Here is a 19,662-nt window from a genome sequence, read left to right as displayed (position 1 = left end):
TTCTTTGGTCTCTCCAAAATGTTTTTCACTATTCAGCTGTTCTACATGGTGGGAAAGATGACCACCAGTAGAAATTTGTTGAATAAATGAATGAAAAGAGTATTGTAGTAGCCTTCATATTGAAAATCAGTATATTATTGGCATATGTATTGTACATAATGCTTGGGAATTTATATGATAAGTTACTTAAAGAAAAGCGATATAGACAGATTGATTGGTTAAGAAACAAAACTTTGCTATGAAAATGCAGTTAAGGTCTGAGATAACACATAGTTGAACTAGGATTTATGCTACTTAGGGTTGAGATAGAGCAGGAGTATAAACTCTTGCTATTTGAAACCTATTAAAATGTCTCACCATTTTACTATATAAGAGTATTTTAGGATGGGCTGTGTGCATTTTGGTCTGACATTCAATATCAAAATTGATCTTCCCAGTGGACCATAAAAAAATCACCTGGTCTAAAAAAGGATATAAATAGAATTTTATGTTTCATGCCTCTTAAACTGGGTGCAAAGTCAAGAGCAGCAACTTCTGAATTCATTCATAGCATATAATTTTTAGTAAAATTAGATTAATTTATTTTTTCTTTATCAGCAAGTGTTAGGAGTTATTTTCTCCTAAATGAATTAGTATTATTCTATATTCTTAGCATTATTCTATAGAGATAGCTTTGATAGCTACTTGAAAAATAACTATGGTAATTTGAAATATGGTTTAAGATCTTATTCCATAATTACCCACATTTTTGATTCGCATCTTCTTTTGAATTCTTGTTTTTGGAGTAAATTTTAAGACTTTCGAGATCATATGGAAGGATTGTCTTATGCTTCAAAGTGTATTTCTTCTTCTATGTATTATCTCCCTGTTCTATATACATACTCCATACCCTAGCCACTCGGTTTCTTTTTCTCCTACAATCACTGTTACTATTTTTGTTAGTGTGTATTTTTATAGTTATTCTCGGCAAATATGAGAATATATTTTTACATATATAAATATTTACATATGTAAATATATAAATATTTATATATAAAATATATGTACATATGTGTTCCTTTAAAATGATAGCATATATATAGTATCCTGTTATTTTGTTTTCATTTAATAACATATGTTTACCAGTACCTAATGATTGTTCTTCACCATTATTTTTAATGGATGCGTCAAAATTATTTAGTCCCTAATGATTGACACTTAGGTTATTGCCAAATTTTTTTGCTATTACAAACACTGTTGTAATAAATAATCTCACATATATATGGATACATATATATGTTTATACTAAAAAATTTTGTATAAGAGTAAATCTGTAAGATAAACTAAAATTTCTGGAAGTGGAATCACTTGGTCAAAAATTATGTGCAGTTTAATTTTTTTTGTTGGCCTTGCCAAATTGTTTGCTATAGAGAATGTACCAATTTATACTTCTATCCACAATTATTAGGAATCCTGTTTTCGAATTCTTTAGCCAATGCAATGTTATAAAACTTTTAATCTTTACCAGTCTGCATTATACTCTTAATCTTTCTTTCTTATATCATAAATAAGTCAAGTTGAGCATTTATGTATATGTTTAAGAACGTTTAGATTTCTTTTTTCTCTTTGAACTCTCTCTTCAAATAGCTTGCCCATTTTTCTATTGAGTTGTTAGTCTTTATCTAAATGGATTTTTAGCATCTCCATTTGTATTATGGAAAATAACCTTTTGTGGAATGGATTGTATATTAATTTTCTAATGCTGTGTAACAAATTACCACAAACCTGGTGGCTTAAAACAACATAAATTTATTATCTCAGTCTCTGTGGGTCAAGGTCAGGCTACAGGTTATTCTGGATCCTTGGCTCAGGGTCTCACTAGGCGGAAATCAAGGAGTTGGCTGGGGCTGTGATCTCATCTGATGCTCAGGGTCCTTTTCCAATCTCACTGATTGTTGGCAGAATTCAGTGCCTTGCAGTTGTATGACTGAGGGCTTCAGCTCTTAGAGTCCACCCACAGTTCCCTGCCAAGTGTCCCTCCCCGCAGCATGACAGTTTTTCTTTAAAACCAACAGGAGAATCCCTGTGCTGCTCTGAGTCTCTCTGACTTCTCTCTCTGACCTCTATAAACTATCTTTTAGCTTACTTGATCAGGCTCACGTTCCATAATTTACCTTTTGATTAATTTAAAGTCAACGGAGTAGATATCTTAATTATATCCAAAAATCACCTTACTTTTGTCATATAATGTAACCTGATCATGGAAGTTAAATCCCGTCATATCCACAGGTTCTGCCCACACTCCAGGGAAGGGGATAACACAAGGTTTGTACACAGGGTGGTGGGAATCTTAGGGGTTATTTTAGAAGTCTGCTTACCTCAGATTGCAAATACTTTTTCCCAGTTTGTTATTATCTTTTGACTTTGCTTATATTGTTCTCTTTCCAATGTATAAACATAAGTACACCTTTTACTGTAGTAGAATATTTTTTCTTATACTACTCTCCATATTTTTAAAAAATGGAGATATAATTCATTTGCAAAAAAATTCACCCCTTTAAAGTATAAAAGTCAGTGGATTTTGGTAGATTTATGAATTTGTGCAACCATTACAACTGTCTAATTCCAGAACATTTCCATCACCCCCAAAAGAAACTCTATACCCATTAACAGTTACTCCCCATCCTCCCCTGCCATCAGCTCCCTGACACCACTGATCTACTTTATATCTCTATGGTTTTGCCTGTTCTGGACATTTCATAAAAATAGAATCATACAATATGTGGCCTTTTGTGTCTGGCTTCTTTCACTTAGCACAGTGTTTTCCAGGTTCATGCATGTTGTAGCATACATCAGTAGTTTGTTCATTTATGGCTGAGTAATATTTAATTGTACGGATATACCACATTTTGCTTATCCATTCGTCAATTCATGGACATTTGAGTTGTTTCCACTCTTTTTTTTTTTTTTTCCACTCTTTTGTCTATTATGAATAATGCTGTTATGCAAGTTTTTGTGTGGACATATGTTTTAGATTCTTCTGTCTTGTCTTTTTGATTATAGTCATCCTATTGAGTGTGAAGTTTTATCTCATTGTGGTTTTGATTTGCATTTCCCTAATGATTCGTGATGTTTATCATCTTTTCTTGTGCTTATTGATCATTTATATATCTTCAATGGAGAAGTGTCTAATCCTTTGTTGTGGCCCTCTCCTCACTAAGATTAAAAAATATTGCTATGATTTCTTCTAATACCATTATGATTTTACTTTTACATTGTAAAAGAGTGAGCTGTCAGAAATTTACTAAACTATGGTGTGAGATGCAGATCCAACCTTACTTTATTTTGCACAAGATTACTCCTTTGGCTACTATATTTATTGAATGGTCAATCTGTTCTTCCCACTGCTTTGAGATGCCATTTTATCACATATTGAATTATATGCTAGAGTTATATTTTTATAGGTGTTCTGTACTGTTCTATTGATCAGTTTGTTCAAAACATGTATCTAGTTTCAAAAACCATTTTATTCCTTAAACAATCCAAACTATTAGTTGTTGAAAGCAAGAAACTTGGCAACATGAGCTTTAGTAATACCCTTAATTTCATAGTTATTTAACTGTCTTGTGGTGTATATTGGACTATGCAATGAGTGAATTATGAAGAAGTGGGAAAGTCCTGGAGAGCTGAAAGGTTATGTTTTTACCAATACTTCTTCCAGTTATATACTTTGAATGTGTTAGTGGCCAGAGTGAAAATGAGAAGAGAAATAGCAGTTATGATAGAAATGAAGAATGAAAGATCCTTTCCATGGAATATATTGCTGGAAATGCCATTGATAAGCCAAATGACAAGTAAGGGATCATCTCAGCTTTTGAATGATTAAAAATTAACCTGTATTTATAATTTTTGCCACCAGATGGTGAAAGTACTTCTCAAAAGCAAGACAAGTTAATTCTGTGATTATTCCACCTGAACTAGATACAGAGTCGGTTGTAGACTAATACGTGGATTAAGCTGGCATTTGAGATTGTGAGATACAGTACTTCTTGTGTATCATTGCCTTTCATATTCAAATATGATATTTATCCCCAAAATGTTTATCTCTAGTTCTGAGGTCTTCATGTACCAGACTTGTATTTTCAACTGCAGGTTGTGCAGTCTTCCCTTTTGTTCCACAAATATGTCAGAATCAAAGTGTTCTGAATCTTGTGTCTGTTTCCTCCCAAAGTAGCAGCTTTCTTGACATTCTCTAGCCCTGCTGGTTGCACCACCAGTCATCCTGCTGCCCAAGTTAAGATACCTAGGTATTATTTCCTAATCCTCTTCCTCTTGATTTTCATAGAAAGTTTTTGGGCAATTCCACTTTTGTTACTGCTCTGTTCAGGCATTAACTGTGTCTTGCTTTCTTTCTGACTTCCTGCTTCTCAGTTTATTTGCTTTTCTACATATTCTACTTTGTTTCCAGAACTGTGCTTTTTAAGTATAGATATGATGAAGTCATTTATTTGCTCACTTTTGATGTCTTCCCATTTTGTACTTAAAGTTCCAATCCTTAGTTTTCTAAGGGAAATTAACATTTATTGAGTACCTACTCTGTTCTAGACTCTGTGAAAAAATTTAAGGCATTGAATTTTAATTTCCATAATGATGTTGTAAGGTGGGATTTAAGAGACCCCTTCTGATACGGCAATGATTTCTCAAGATTCCAAAATTAGAAGTAGAATTTCAATTGAAACATTGTTTTTCTGACTCAAAACCCTATCATTCTACTTTTTTTAAAAAAATTAATTAATTAATTAATTTATTTTTGGCTGTGTTGGGTCTTCGTTTCTGTGCGAGGGCTTTCTCTAGTTGCGGCAAGCGGGGGCCACTCTTCATCGCGGTGCGCGGGCCTCTCACTATCGTGGCCTCTCCTGTTGCGGAGCACAGGCTCCAGACACGCAGGCTCAGTAGTTGTGGCTCACGGGCTTAGTTGCTCCGCGGCATGTGAAATCTTCCCAGACCAGGGCTCGAACCCGTGTCCCCTGCATTAGCAGGCAGATTCTCAACCACTGCGCCACTAGGGAAGCCCCCATTCTACTTTTTGAGGCTCACTATCATCTGTCCTTTCTAACCTCATCACTCACCACTTTTTTTCTCTCCCCCCACCAACCTACAGCTACAGCAGATAACTAATGAATTAAAAAAATCCTTCATTCTTAAAATTTTAAGTATTTGCTCATGCTGTTCCTCTTATTTAGAATTCTGTTCTCTCTAGGTTTACACTAATTCAACAAATATTTATTGAGTGTTGATTGTGTGAGAGACAGATTTCTAGGTGCTGAGGGTATAGCAATGAACAAAATAGACAAAATATCTTTACAGATTGTAAAGATTGCTTTACAGTTGGGGAAGACAAAAGAATAGGAAGTAACTAGTATACTGGATAGCAATACAGCTTGAGGCCTGTGCATTCGACTTCATGGGCTGTGCTGAGAAGAACGCTAGAGGGAGCCATTCACGTAGATGTGAGTGGCACACCCTGTCGCTGGCACCTCCCAGGCCCTGCTACAGAGGAAAATAATACGGGGGGAGGAGGGATGGGGATTTCTGAGGGGGATGGTTAACAATTTTTAATTAGAGGTAAGGGAAGGCCTTAACATTGAGTTAAGACTTGAGGGAGGTGAAGGAGTAAGTTATGTAGATATCTGGGGGAGGAACACTCCAGGCAGAAAAATAGCAAGGGCCAAGATCCTTAAGTAAGGGTGTGCCTTGGTGTGTCTGCCTAAATCTTACTTTTTCTTCAAAGTCAAGTCCCCGTCTCTACTTACATGAAGCTTTCTTTTATTTTTTTTCCCAGTAAGAATTATATTTTTTGCTTATACCTTTATATATATGGTACCTTTATATATGTGTGTGTGTGTATACATAGACACGTATGTATACACACACACATATATATATATATATATATATATATACATCTATACTTCATATTTGTATATTTTAGCACTTACCACTGTCTGACCTTTAGTGTACTTGTTATCAGTGTTTTTTTTCCTCTTACTTTGTTTTGAACAACTTGAGGGCATACTTTCTTTTATATCTTTGCATCCATGCATGTCTAGTTTAGGTTCTAGAAATTGTAGGCACTCCTTGAATATTAGTTGAACTGGAATGAAATGAAATAAATTGAATCATTGAAAAGACAAGCAGATAGCTATCTTTCCCATAACTTTTACCTGTTGCAATTATCCTATATGTATTGCATATTTTTCGATACTGATGACATGAGAAGCAAATCAGTAAATGAATACAGTAACAGGAGATGGGGTACCAAGAAGTTAAGAAGTAACGTCAAGAATGGTGAGCATTTGAGCAAAAACTTCTTGGAGCTAAAAGTTTCTATTCCCAAACTCACTTTTGTTTTTTCATGGCTCTTAGACTCAGTTCAAGAAGGAAGTTCTTTTTGGTGAGGATGGAGAGGAAAGATAGCACCAGTAGGTGGAAGAGTGGGAGAGATGGTTTTAAGTCTTAACAACCTGGGGGTAAGGATTCTTCTGAGGTGTCATTATGCACCTACTGTTAGGTATATGTTCGTGCCATGACTGAGTACTGGCCCCAGGAGGATCCCGCCATCCCCTGCATGGATGCCAGCTTGCCTTTCCAGAAGGGAGACATCCTCCAGATTGTGGACCAGAATGATGCCCTCTGGTGGCAAGCCCGGAAAATCTCAGACCTTGGTACCTGTGCTGGCCTAATCCCTTCTAACCACCAGGAAGTGCTTTTCTATCTTCAATTTTCTGCAAATTTGTGTAGAAAGAACTTTGTGTAGAGTTTGTGTAGAACTGTCATTATTTCTTCTCTAAGTGTTTGGTAGAATTTGTCTCTGATGCCAAGGGCTTGGGGTTTTTGTGTGGCTAGGTTTATAAAACTATGAATTCAGTTTCTTCAACAGGTATAGAACTGTTCAGATTACTTATTTATTCTTGAGCATATGGATATTTTTACAGTCTGGTTTTATAAGCCATGGCAGCTGTATTCATTATGGGAATGTCTCAGTAATCATTTGAAAATCATTCTATCGTCTTCCTTTTAAAATGCTGTAGACAGAATAAGACCTTTTGGTAGGATACTTCTTTCCATTTTAACCTTTTCCATGTTCCCTACTGATCTATATCTTAGAACTATATTTATTCCAATTTCAACTCACCTTTATATCTGCTGGTATCCTTGGGATGATTTCAGTGACCACTCCTCTGTGTCTCTGGCTGGATTTGGTGACTTTTTACTTTATGTGTAATGACATTCAGTCATAATTACTTTGCCTTATAGAAGTTTTGCCTTTTAGTCTACTGTCTACTTGTTTTGTTCCTCTTATTTGAAGTCTAGGGAGGTTGTTACTTTCTTTAGAGCATGACTTGACTATACTGGTGACTTTTGAAGTAGTTGCTTTTCGGTCATACTTGAAATATTATAAGCCAATATCCATTCTCCTAATCAGTGACATTTAATTGACTGAGACTCTACTTATTACTTACTCTTTCTTGAAAGTGTCTATAAATTCATTTTTAACAAGTTTCTTTTGAGTGCCTTTTATTAACTTCCAAAATATAGCTCTATATTGGTTTTGATAATGATATCAAGGAAAATGCTTTAGTAGTAAAGTTAGAAGGAGAGAATAGCTAGTAAGACATTAAGATGGGGTTAATTTATTAGGTATTGGTGGTGGTTTTGTTAGCAGCAGCACTTTTTTTTAAGCTGCTGCTGAGAAAATGATTGGTTAACACCAAAATGACCATTTTTGAGACTTTTTTTTCATTCCAACAATAATATGTATCTTGAATTACTTGGGTCACTCATGCATTAAACATATAAAATTTAATAAATTGTAACAATTTTTAAACTAATATTAGCATAAATGTTCATATAATCCTTTTACACAGATTTTTTTTTACAGATATATTGGCAGTAGAAATGTATGTGTGAGTCTGCACAGTGAGCTGTGGGAGTATATTGCTTCTAGTTTGGCTTTTATGACAATATTAATGTTATGTACTTACTTCTAGGGGATTTCACCACCTCTCCCTTTACTCTTTGGCTCTCCTGATATACATCAAGTAAAGCAGTTCTGATGTTGGTCAAGGATGTGATAGATAAGGGCTATGAAACTGGACTGCCATATTGAGGTGAGCAAGGGTGAGTGTTGGTGAGTGTAGAAGTGTTTCTCAGATCTTTTAGTAAAGTGAGTAAAGTGGTAATCAATGAAAGTGCTTTGAGGTAAATGCCTACTTCCATTTTTTGCACTGTATATTTTCATCTCTTATAGCTGATGTAATAAGACAGGCCTGAGATGAAACAATTGCGAAGTACCCTTTGGAAGATCAAAGGGGAAGAAGAGTGAGACTGAGGAGCCAGCCACTATATTTGTCTTATCTAGTACTGAAACTTAAGGAGCAAGAATAGTCTTTTCAAGGCTCATGTAAAGGCTAGCATATCTCACTAGAGTTAAAAAATAGGGATTTGGAGTCCAAGCTTTAAATAAAGATAAAGATACATTTCCCTATTTGATATCTTTAATTGTTCAAGGATTCAGGCATCTAAATTCATCAATCCGTAATAACATGAATAATAGTAGTCAGCATCATGGTGGGGTCTTTGAATTCTTTTGTACTCATTTACACTGAAATATCTGTGCTCATATTCTCTAACTTCTTGCATTTTACTATAGATAAACAATCCCTGTTCCAGTTATGCATAGAACCCACATGTTTTTATCTACTCAAGAAGATTGCTCCTACAATTCCCTGAAATTGTGAAAGTATGGGATTGGATGGGGAATATTTAAACATTTGTAAAAGTAAATGATTATAGTTCAAATTTTCAAGCTAAATATGATATGGAAGGCTAAATAACTTGAGTCATTTCCTAAATTTAAAATTTCATTTTATATTGGGAGCATGACTACTGCTTGTTTGTTTTAAAATAGAAACACTACTTGCAGAAAGTAAGTTTTCATATCTTTTTTTTTTTGGCTGCGCCTCACAGCTTGTGGCATCTTAGTTCCTCGACCAGGGATTGAACCTGTGCCCATGGCAGTGAAAGCAGAGTCTTAACCACTGGACCATCAGGGAATTCCCTTGTTTTCTTATCTTTTATCATGTGTCAAATATAAGAGGCAGCAAATATAAGAGGCAGCTTAGATTAGAGCAATGGTTCTCAAACATTTTGGTCTTGAGATCTCTTTACAGTCTTAAAAATGATTGAGGACCTCAAAGAGCGTTTGTTTATATGGATTATATTTATTGATATTTATCATATTAGGAATAAAAACTGAGAAAAAATTAAAATATATCTTTATTAATTAATTTAAAAATAACAGTAAACCCACTGCATATGGAGTAGATAGAATTCTAAGTTGAGCTGTGAAGAGTTTACCCTTCATTTGGGTACGTATGGAACTTGTGACTTGTTTCTATCTAATACAGTATGGCAAAAATGATGGGATAGTCACTTCTGTGCTTATATTACATTATGCAAGACTATGTCTTAGACTGAAGTAAGAGATTCTTCTGCTTGCTTTGAAGAAGTAAGCTACCATGTTGTGAAAGGGCTATGAGAGGATCACATGGCAGGCATATGTGGTGGAGTCTCTAGGAGCTGATAGCATCCCCTGGCTGACAGCCAGCAGGAAAATGGGGCCTCAGTCTTAGAGCCACAAGGAACTGAATTCTGCCAACAATCATAGGAGCTTGGAAAAGGACCCTGAGCTTCAGGAAGAAATGTGGCCTGGCCAACACCTTGATTACACCCTTTAAACCATGCTTGAATTCCTGACTTATAGAAACTGTAAGATAATAAATACATGTTTTGTTAAGCTACCACCAAGTGTGTGATGATGTGTTCTGCAGTAATATAAAACAAATATTTCAATATTTTAAATGAAAATGTAAATAAAAACTAACATTTCAAGTATTGCAAAAAGAAAAGAAAAATTTAGTGAGAAAATTGGCATTATTTTACATTTTTGCATATCCCTTTAATGTCTGATTTAGTGGAAGACAGCTGGACTCTTTTATCTCCTTGTGTATTTATTATCTTGAGATGTCACACATAAGGTAGCCTCTGGAAAACTCCACTGTACACCCATGAGAAAATGAAAGTCCAAAAGGCAAATAACATTTTAGTACTATTATGAATATAGTTTGACCCTTCAGATTCTCTGAAAGAGTCTTGGGGACCCCACTAAGGTCACTAGACTACACTTTCAAGATTTGCTAGACTGGAGATTAAATTTTTAGTAGTCTCCTGCTTCATCACCAATAGAGTATTTAAATATATACAGACAGGATTATAAAAGATAACCTAAACAATATGAAACTCTCTGGTTTTGTCCTTGAGTTTGTCTATGCTCTGCTCCTCCTGATAAGTAAGTGCAAAAGATCTTTGCTGACTTTAGTTTCTAGCAGGAGTAGTAGGAATATGTTTAATATGTAGTGGATTGGGACAGGGGTTTTTCTTGAAGTGATCCTGGCACCTTTTGACTGTAGCCTCTACCTGCAAAGTTGCTGCAGCCATTGAGAAATTTGGTTTAAAACTCAGGAGCAGTTTTCAAAATGTATTTTTTAATTTGTAAGCAGTTTACAGAAATTCTCATTTTTATTTTTAATTATGTATGTCCATTCTTGTGTGTGTGTACAGTACTTAATAATGGTACTAGTGTGTATTTCTCTTAAGTGTTTTTGTTTTAATTTTGTGTGATCTCTTTTATCTCTAGGAATCCTAAAGAATGAATTAGTCTCATGCATCTCAAGATAGCTCAATACATGATAAATTGCTGTTGTCCTAAGATTTGGGATACAGTTTGCTGTTAGGAATATTAATATAGAATCTTGTGGATTTCTTCTTTAGTACTCTATGGCTACTCTAGTTTTTTCAAGCAAATAATGCAACAAAAATAAATAGTGTGGAGAATCAAAATTGTTATTACCTATAATCAACTATTTCTATGTCCATGATATATACCTGAGAGATGCTTGTATATGTTATTTGACAGAGTTGGAAGTTCTGAGATATGATTTGGAGCTCTTTGTCTGGAAAGGTCTTTCAAGGTTTGTTTGAAGGTTATTGGTGAAACAGTTCTCACTGTGCTTACCTAATTACACAGTGCTTGAACTGGAAAATTAAACTTAAGGGTGACCTCCCCTCTCTACTGATGCAACCCCCAGCCATTTTTTTCTTTTCAGTTCTTTCTTTTATTACATTTCCACCCGAGCATTTTTTTGTTTGTCTATTCTTATGTGTTAGTTCTCAACTTATTTTTTCTCAGTAATATTTTCAAATTTGTATTGAGTTTTCCGTTTATCCAATCTTTAAAACTATTTTAGTCTTCCTTTTCTCTGTGTGAGAGTTGATTTGTGTTCATAGAGCAGGATTGACAAATTTTAGTTACATCTCTCAGAAAAAGTTTATATTTTTTCAAACAGCCAAGATTGTAAGACTACAGAATATATGAACTCAAAATTGTTGTGATGTAAAAATAACTTTTTCACTTCAGTGGTATATATCTGAAATTCATTTGTATAAATTATTTGACATGGTTGAAAGTTTTGAGGTTGATTTAATATTTCTGTCTGGAAAGTGGTAAGAAACCCATTTCTTCTGGTTGAGTTTGCTTAATAAGAATTAGTCATGTGAATGGGGAGAATTATGAAAATTTGATTTTTTCATTGCAGTATTTCCCCCTTCTGCCTAAATATATTTTGATCCAGTGCTTCAGTGCATCTTTGTGTTTTATTCTCTCAAAAAATATGAGATTTGGGGGTTATGTTTATGTCCAAGACCTACATTGGTCTTTTTATTTATATTTTCACATAATCCTTTCTTTTTTACATTCTGGGAACACTTATAAACTGTAAAAGTAGCTTACATTTTATTATATTTATTTTAAATTTATTTATTTATTTTTGGCTGCGTTGGGTCTTCCTTGCCGCCCGCGGGCTTTCTTTAGTTGAGGCGAGCAAGGGATACTCTTTGTTGCGATGTGTGGGCTTCTCATTGTGGTGGCTTCCCTTGTTGCGGAGCACGGGCTCTAGGCGTGCGGGCTTCAGTAGTTGTGGTACGCAGGCTCAGTAGTTGTGGCTCGCGGACTCTAGAGTGCAGGCTCCGTAGTTGTGGCGCACGGGCTTAGCTGCTCCGTGGCATGTGGGTCTTCCCAGAACACGGCTCGAACCCGTGTCCCCTGCCTTGGAAGGCGGATTCTTAACCACTGGACCACCAGGGAAGTCCGATCATACCATTCTTCTTAAAACATTGTCTTTTATTAAGGCTTAGAGACCGCCACACTTTCCTGATTTCCTCCTACCTCTGTGGCTTCTCCTCTTCTTTCTTCTTTATGCTTCTTCTTTACCTGATGACAGTGTGGAACTTAGTTCCCTGGTACACTGTCTTAGACTGTTTTTTTCCACTTTGAACTTTCGCTCTGGGTGATCTCATCTAATCATTTCTAACATGCTGATGCTTCCTGAATTTATATCTTTAGCTGAGAACTCTTTTCTGAACTCCATAGTGACATATCCAATTGCTTACTTATCTGGCTTTCTAGCTATCTTACATGCTCCTTAAATTCAACAACTCATCTTCTTCCCCTTCCTTTTCCCTCAATCTGCTCCTCCTTTAGGGTTCTCTTTCTCAGCAGATTTTAAGATTATCTGCTTGATTACTTAAGAAAAAAATCTGAGAGTCATTTTTGATTCCTCTCATGACCTTCATATACTACCTCTCACCCCTGTGGCAAATCAATCATTGTGTCTTGGTTGATTCAACATCTACCTTTTTAGTCTTTTTTTGTCTCCATTTTACTGTGATCATTTTAATTCAAGCCAACTAATATCTTGGTTTGACTACCATATCAACTTTCTAATTGATGTCCTTTCGTCCACATGTGGTGAGATAATTTTTTGGTGTATTTATGATGTCTCCACTCCTCCCTTTTTTCATGATGTAACGAGTAGAAGGAAATTGAGTGAAAGAAAGGAATTGTGTATATTGTGTATATTCAATATCAATATCCCATAATAAACCATAATGGAAAAGGATAAAAAAAGAAAGAAAGAAAGGAAAGAAAGAAGAAAGAAAGAAAGGGATTGTGGATGGGAACTCTTGGAGGCCAGTATTATTGGACAGTATTTCATTTGTTCTCATATTTTGCTAAAACACATTTATAGTTGTGCCAATGATTATCATTTTTCATTTTCATATAATGACAATGTGCAGTCAGTATTTCTTTCTTGAAGAATCTAGGGATACTTGGGATTTACTAGGTAGTAGAGGTGTCTTCTGGAGGCAGTTTGCAAGCTTAAGTTGAGTGCTTGGAGTCCCAAGGCTATAAATATTTCTATACCGTCGTTCCTGGACAGTGGCGCTATTAGAGATGGAGTTGGATCTTATTCATATGGATATTGCTCCCTGAAATTGTAGTGTTGCTTCCAGTCATGCTCTTGATAATTATCAAGGGAATATTTACTTGGAACTAGCAGTCCTAATACTGGAGGGACTTACCAGAATGTATTTTCAGAGGTCTTGGTTCTCTTTCCTCTAACAGATAGAACCTCTAGGTGTCAGAGCAGATAATCACTCTGTATATTTTCATTCTAGAGGTTAAATCTAGGATTAGCACTCTACAGCCTGATTCTTGAGTCTGATAGGAAAGGTATTGCTGCTGCCAGCTTGTAGGTGTGGGGACTGCTCTGGTAAGAGCTGCTCTGGACTGTTGAAGCAGCTCTGTAATACTTCTCCTAATAATGCAGCTTGATTCAAAGCACAGTAGGATTAGCCCTCATATATCTGGCCTAGAAAGAGGAGTCGGGGAGATGATAATGATGGTGGGACTTCATACATTTGTGGAGGCTTTCACTGTTTTCCCTTTCCTTTCTGAATTAGATGGTAGAAACTGTGGAGGCTGTTCTGCCTCAATGGTCAAAACTAGGGAGATAGATACAGAGTTCAAGCCCTGGGAAATGCTACAGAATTTTTTTGGTACATCAGAAAATAACTGAGGATCAACACATTAAAAAAACTTACTATGAGAACTGCTGTAGGTATTCTGAACTAAACTGTTTTCTGATTTTTATCTGAAATCTTTAGATTTGTCATGTAATTATTTAGGTCTGGGCTATTCTTCCTCTATTTCATCCCTGGACGTACTGTATGGTCCACCCTAAGTTGAAGCACAGGCCAATTTATGCTTATTGAATGTCTTTTCTTTCCTTCTTTTGTGGGAAATTTAATCTGCCTTTTATTTCTTTGTTTATTTGTTATCCCTGAGGTGAATGGTTTCATGGTCTTGCCTCAGAGACATATTTACAATGCAAGACTTTAATTTGCAAAACATATGAAGACACCTTGTTTTCTGGACCATCTTTCTTATAAGCCTTAGATTTTTATCAGATGCTTCAGAAAGTCCATGGAACAAGAATAATGAATAATGCAATAGAAGAGATAGTGCAGTTGTTTTAATTATATAGATAGAACTACAGATCTCTATTTTAAGAAAATGAAAAAATTCCTTTAGTGTTTCAGGGATTTTTTATTATGGATTATACATATTACATAACATATGGTTTCACTAATTGATTAGCAATGTTTAGGTGTTTGCATGTGTGGAGCATTTTAATAGAAACACTTTGGTACTCTTAAAAATTAAAAATAAACCCAGACATCTTTAAAACTGTAAAATTTAAATATGCCATGAGTGATTGTGCCTTAAGTAAGACACTGGTATTGTTAAGAAGAGTATAATTTCCCAATTTTTATTCTTTCGTTTAATTTTTGAGTTTGCATTAAATTTCTTGAGACGTCTAGCTTATTGCCACTAGGTATTTGTAAACCAAGATTCTTTTTTTTTAAAAAGAATTTATTTATTTATTTGGCTGCGTCGGGTCTTAGTTGCAGCACGCGGGATCTTCGTTGCGGCACGCAGGCTTCCCTCTAGCTGTGGTGCACGGGCTCCAGAGCGCACGGGCTCAGTAGTTTCGGCGTACAGGCTCTCTAGTTGCGACACAAGATTCTTAAATAATTTTAATTTAAGACATACTTCAAATATTTTTGAGGGTGATGTAAAGAAGTTAGTACTAAGTTTTGTTTTCTCATCTCATTTGGATGTTTCATAGTACTAATTAAATAATTTGACTTATTACAGAATTTTAGGAACTTATCGATAAAGAAGAGAATAGATACCATTGTTAATGGATATAGCCAATCATGGGAAAACTAATAATCTAGTATTTGATTTACTTGAGCATTGCTAAGCAAAAGTTTATGGGCTAACATCATACTTAATATATTATGGTTAATGAATGACTTCATTGTAATTGTAGAAGTCTTCACATTACGTAGGTTAAATTTTGGCTTTTCTTGTGGGTACTGTACCAAAAACTTCAGTATAATGGAAAAAAAATTCTGTGATGTTTTCACCCAGAGATAATCAATATTAACATTCTGGTGTTTATGCTTCTAGTGTTCTCTCAGAATTTGAACATTGTAAAAGTTTTTACTACATACTACTAAATATTTCTCAAAAAGGTTCTATCAGTATACACTGCTGCCAGTAAATATGGTTTAAGAGTGCCCATTCTCTGACCTTCTGGGCAATACTTTGCCAATTTAATAGGCAAAATAAATTATGTTTTTATTTTTATATGAAATTTGGGGATTACTTTTAGGTTGAACTTCTTAAAGCGTTGATTGACTTTTTTGCTATCATCTTTAATGAAATTGCCTGTGCTGCTTAAAGTTTCTTAACATCTCTTCTTCCTTGGGAACTCTAGTTAGCATTGTCATTTCCATTGAGGAGCTAAAGATTCTAATAGAACAGTCATAGAGAAAACAATTGCCACCAGCTACACCATTTGTGAGAGTTAATGCCTCTTTGCAGGACTAGATGTAAGTATGGAGCTGACCTTACTTGAAGGACATTCTGAATTTATCTTATTTTTGCAGAAAGGTGTAAGCATAAGCATTGCATCCCTTCATTCAGCATCTAACGGACAGGGATATAGAAACTTACCCAAAGAAATTCTATAAATATATTTTGCATGAATAAATATGATAAGTAAAAGACACCTAACATTATAGTTAGAATCCTGGTTCTAATAATTTGATTCCTTAGATGGTTCATAGTGAGGTTACTTCCAAGTACTATATACTTTATAGTTTATAAAATACATTTATATACATTACATGTTTTAATATAATAATAACTTTATGAAATAAGTGATGTAGCTTATTTTACATTTGAAGAAACTATATCTCAGATATATAAAGTGAACATCCTGAAGTATTAGGGCTAGATAGTATTAGGAGTCAGTACTTAAATCCAGGCCATTTGACCTCAAGTGCCATGTTCTTTCTGTCCTTATAGAAGCCTCTGATATTTAAGTTACTTGTGAGCCTTCAGTATGTAGAAAATTTAAAACAAATATTAGCTATAAACATTCTTTATAATATTTAGGATATTTATAACAAATTACAAAGTCCATCCAATGAACAATGTTTTTGGTTGCAAATATCGGTCTTTTTTCTATTTATTCCTTTTAACACGATGTGGTAGGCTAAAACAAACAAACAAACAAACACAGAAACTAAGAACCAAATTAAGCCCTGAGCAGTTTCCTATCCTACTTATGGGATGTGAATAAAAAATAATTAAGTTTTCCATAAAATTTAGGCTTCTTATTTATTAAGCACCTACTCTATACTAGGCACTGTGGTAAACAAATAAATGTGGGCCTTAATCTCATGGAACTGAGGGTGAAAGACATTAAACATTCTTTTTCAAGTAAATATATAGTTATGCTTTTATCAGATGCTGTGAAGAAAAAGTATAGGGTACAGTGAGTGTGCATAATGGGAGCCCTAATCCAGGTCAAAGAAAGTCTTTTTGAGAAAGTGACATTTGAGCCCTTAAGGATGAGTAGGAGAAGGTGAAAGGTGATAATGAGGTGGGAAAGTGGAAGAAATCTCCTCTGAGATATTGAAGGAACTGTGAGAAAGCCAACCAGAAGTGTGTGTTGTACAGTGACAGCTGGAAAATAAGGCTCTGAGGAAGGTCGTTGCTATATTGTTTACTTCAAAGAAACCATTTTGAGGCTCATTCCAGTAGTCTTTCTATGGCTTAGACCATTTTTGAAACTCTTGCTGTGAGCTTGCCTTCAAAGAAGCTTTTTTTTTAACGACAGAGAGTGTTTTGCAGTGTAATCACCTTCTTATTTAATAGAGTTGCTTTAAAATGGCTTTTGATTATTTATAAAAATTGAATCTACCCACAAGGGAGAAAAAAATATGTGTATATCACAGATAGTATAAGCTTTGAAAGTAAGAATTTAAAAATGCATGTTTCCACTTATGGAAACTGACCTTTCATAGATGTGAAAATCAACCTTGTAATCAGAGGCTTAAAAATTTGAAGCACATCAGGTTGCTTCTGTTTGAGTTAAATGGAAGAAACCCAGTTAAAGTTACTTGTGAGTTGAAAAATTTGAGATGTTTGCTCTAACTGAAATATACTTGACTGGGTCACTGGCAGGTAGGTTTCCTGTTCATCTGTGGAGACTGATCTATTTACAAATAGATGTGTGTATATGTGTGTATATGTGTATGTGTGCGCCCACGTGTGCACGTATATAGAAGATAGAATAACAGGGAAGGAGCATGTGAAGTGGAGTCTGAAGCAAAGACCTTCATTCAAATACTCTATCTTTTACAAGCTGTGTGATCTTTAATCCCATAACACCTAAGTTTCTTTTCATCTATAAAACGATAGCAACATTATCACTTATTCATAATGTTTTCTAGATACTAAAAAAATTTAGAAGTACTTTATAAGCCAAAAAATACTTTATGACTATTACGTGTATATGTATATTTCATAAATAGATTAGTGTGCACCTATAAAAATCTAAAATAATAAGCAAAATAGGAGCACTCTTAGTTGAGGACAAATCCATAATTGAAGATCTTAGTTTATAAAAGAAGTAAATGATTTGTTTAAAAGTTTATATTATTACATGTTTACTTTGTATCATTTAAAAATTTATATTATTGTTTATTTTGTGTTGTTATTTTGTGACATGTTTATTCATGTCAAAAAAGAATTCACCACTTCTAAAAAAACTTCTTAGTGTATTTAAGTGCATATTTATTGATAGTGGTATGTGTGTGGAAGGGGATAGAGGAGGTTAAGGCTAAAAGTTGAGGGAACAAGGGCTAAAAGGGATGTATCTGTTAAAGAAATGTCATGATTTAGGAACAATTAGAGATCAACAAATATATTAATCATTTCTATAAGTGAGTTGATCTTTAAAATTTGGTTTTAAATTTACCAGAGCTACACCAGAGCATCTGTTGTAGAAAGATGGATGATTCTGGATATAGAGTAACCTAAGATTTTATCTAAACCAGCATTACTCATTAAGAATGGATGGTGATCTGGGGTACTCTAAGACCACTGGGGCCGTCAGGAAATATCCTTCTGAAGAATACTGTGACCACCATTATTGAAATAAATTAATAATAGTTGATAAAGTCTCTCTGGCCTTCGTTGTGTTTTTTGATTTGTGAGAAAGTTCATATTTTATGTGTGCTGTTTAAGTGAGTTTTAATTGATAAGGTATAATTTTTTTCTACCATTACATAAATATCATGTAGTCACTATGTATGGCCTTTAGAAAGGGCCCAGATTGAACATTGTTCACTTTCCTTTAAAAATAAATAGATGAAGGCATTTTAAAATTAAATAAGATTTATGACAACTACATGTTTTCCAAATGTCTCTTGAGAATTATGGCATTATAAATGCAGGCAATAAAAGCCCTATTGTCTGTTATATTTTTATTGCTTCATGATATCAAAAGAAGGATATACTACTTTTATTTTTCAAGTATTTTTTAAAAATTTATTTATTTTTGGCTGAGTTGGGTCTTCGTTGCTGCGCTTGGGCTTTCTCTAGTTGCCTTGAGCGGGGACTACTCTTCGTTGCGGTGCACGGGCTTCTCATTGCGGTGGCTTCTCTTGTTGCAGAGCATGGGCTCTAGGCGCACAGGCTTCAGTAGTTGTGGTTTGGGGGCTCTAGAGCGCAGGCTCAGTAGTTGTGGCGCACAGGCTTAGTTGCTCCGCAGCATGTGGGATTTTCCTGGACCAGGGCTCGAACCCGTGTCCCCTGCATTGGCAGGCAGATTCCTAGCCACTGCGCCACCAGGGAAGCCTACTACTTATTTTTTGAGTGTTCTGGTCCTATGCAGCAACCTGTACATTGATGAGACCTATATACTCTGTTGCTGGAGTTATTCATTTTTCAGGGAAAGAGAAAAGGGTTGGGAAATGTATAATTTCTCTCCCTCTTACCCAGTAGTAACATTGAGACGATACCTTGCCCCATTTTTATTACTTCTCAGATTTTATTGCTGGTAGCCAGATGTGCTGAAACTCCTGATGACAGCATCTATTCATTGCGTGTTTTTAATAGGCTGAGAGAAATATGAGTAGAGTACATGAAAGCAGCTCAGCTTCGCACTTCAGCTGGGAATGCCCAAAAAGCTTACTGCTGTTTAAAATTCTTGCTACAGTCAGGAGAAAGCCGAAAGCCGCACGGGTACTGAATCTTCTACGACTGAATTAGAAGAATAATGACTGTACAATTAACTA

The 19,662-nt window shown here is 35.1% G+C and overlaps 1 protein-coding gene across 22 annotated transcripts in view; it reads left to right on the top strand.

Annotated features, from left to right (window-relative positions):
- Positions 1-19,662, top strand: part of RIMS2 (regulating synaptic membrane exocytosis 2) — a 597,264-nt gene that overhangs the window by 219,463 nt on the left and 358,139 nt on the right. The gene's annotated exons all lie outside the window — the stretch shown is intronic.

The sequence above is a fragment of the Balaenoptera ricei genome, chromosome 17 (assembly GCF_028023285.1).
Source record: "Balaenoptera ricei isolate mBalRic1 chromosome 17, mBalRic1.hap2, whole genome shotgun sequence".
Lineage (NCBI taxonomy): Eukaryota > Metazoa > Chordata > Mammalia > Artiodactyla > Balaenopteridae > Balaenoptera > Balaenoptera ricei.
The sequence above is the reverse complement of the archived record's forward strand: the minus strand, read 5'-3'. Positions and strand labels throughout refer to the sequence as shown.